The 1,707-nt window shown below is 37.6% G+C and overlaps 1 long non-coding RNA gene across 1 annotated transcript; it reads right to left on the reverse strand.

Annotated features, from left to right (window-relative positions):
• Positions 1–770: 770 nt before the first annotated feature.
• On the reverse strand, positions 771–1,485 carry LOC125531563. Its single transcript, XR_007293334.1, has 2 exons — positions 970–1,485; positions 771–892 (listed from the first exon to the last, which is right to left on the reverse strand). It is a non-coding gene; the product is annotated as an uncharacterized LOC125531563 (long non-coding RNA).
• Between the last annotated feature and the right edge of the window lie 222 nt (positions 1,486–1,707).

Genomic DNA, 1,707 nt, shown 5'->3' on the forward strand with positions numbered 1-1,707 from the left:
CAGTACTTAGGAGTACATTCCCCCTAGAGTATTTGTACTACAGGAGTACTTTCAGTACTGTAGGAGTACTTGTATTGTTTCTTAGAGTATTTGCTTGGAGTAAATATTGTAGTTTAACTGAAATCAACATTTCTGAAAATCATGTTTATCAATGGGTTGTAAGTACTGAAATCAACATCTCTGAAATCATCAGTACTCATAGGAGTACACTTTCAGTACTTAGGAGTACATTCCCCCTAGAGTATTTGTACTACAGGAGTACTTTCAGTACTGTAGGAGTACTTGTATTGTTTCTTAGAGTATTTGCTTGGAGTAAATATTGTAGTTTAACTGAAATCAACATTTCTGAAAATCATGTTTATCAATGGGTTGTAAGTACTGAAATCAACATCTCTGAAATCATCAGTACTCATAGGAGTACACTTTCAGTACTTAGGAGTACATTCCCCCTAGAGTATTTGTACTACATGAGTATTGTTTCTTAGAGTATTTGCTTGGAGTAAATATTGTAGTTTAACTGAAATCAACATTTCTGAAAATCATGTTTATCAATGGGTTGTAAGTACTGAAATCAACATCTCTGAAATCATCAGTACTCATAGGAGTACACTTTCAGTACTTAGGAGTACATTCCCCCTAGAGTATTTGTACTACATGAGTATTGTGAGCCATTCAAGGGAAGTAGTCTCTCAGTTCTAGTGTACCTAGATGTACGATGAAACGAACTTGTGAACCAAAGCAATTTGAGTTGACAACCGGACAGAGGAAGCGGGCAAGAGATGATTTATTTATGGGCGATGATGATTTGCTACAAATACATATACTGCTACCTTCCATGCATGTCAGTATCTGATGCTACCACTTGATTCCCTGAAGATTGAAGAACCACCCCCTACCATTAACAAATCATTTCATATAAACTACTGTACCTAGCAATGTAAAAAATACAAAAAGGATAAAATCACTAACCTGTCATAGAAAAAATGGCACACTCCTGGCCGTCCTGCATGTTTTGGCTTCAATTTCCCTCGCCTTGCATGTCACTGCGTCCTTAAGAAAAACAAACACATTGATAATTATAATTAAGAACTTCGCCTACAACAAAACAAAACCAGCAGAAACTGATCGCTTTCATTGTCTTCAAGACCCTCATTGTCCTCTAATAATATAGTTTGAGAGAAGTCCACATTACCCCTCGAACTTGTCTTTGGCTTCACTTTACAAACCTCAGAATTGTGTTCGTTCAAGTTTCATCCTTCAACTTTATAAACCGTTATAAGGGGTCTGCTTCAGTATACCCAACCTTCTCTTATTTTATTTATTAGAACATGCCGATGTTACATTATTCTGAACTTCCCATCTTATTTATTAGAACATGCCGATGCCACTGAAAATTATGATTACTATATCCGCACAGCCTCATACCTGGACTACTTGGGTAATTCTCATCAACATTTCGTATGAAAGGCGCATCAAACCCTACCTGATTCCCCTCGTACGTATGATCAGAAACTACACCGTAGGGATCAACAAAAAAGCCGTAAGCTGTATACAGAAACAAAGATGAACACCCATAAGCATAAACTGTTTCGTATGAAAGGCACATCGGGTAGTACCATTTGAATTTTCCGGTACATATGCACCATAAACATGTGTGAGATTACTCGCCGCCGGCAACGAAGCAACTTGATGCACACCCACCCGTAG

Source organism: Triticum urartu, unplaced genomic scaffold (genome assembly GCF_003073215.2).
Source record: "Triticum urartu cultivar G1812 unplaced genomic scaffold, Tu2.1 TuUngrouped_contig_7477, whole genome shotgun sequence".
NCBI classification, from domain to species: Eukaryota; Viridiplantae; Streptophyta; class Magnoliopsida; order Poales; family Poaceae; genus Triticum; species Triticum urartu.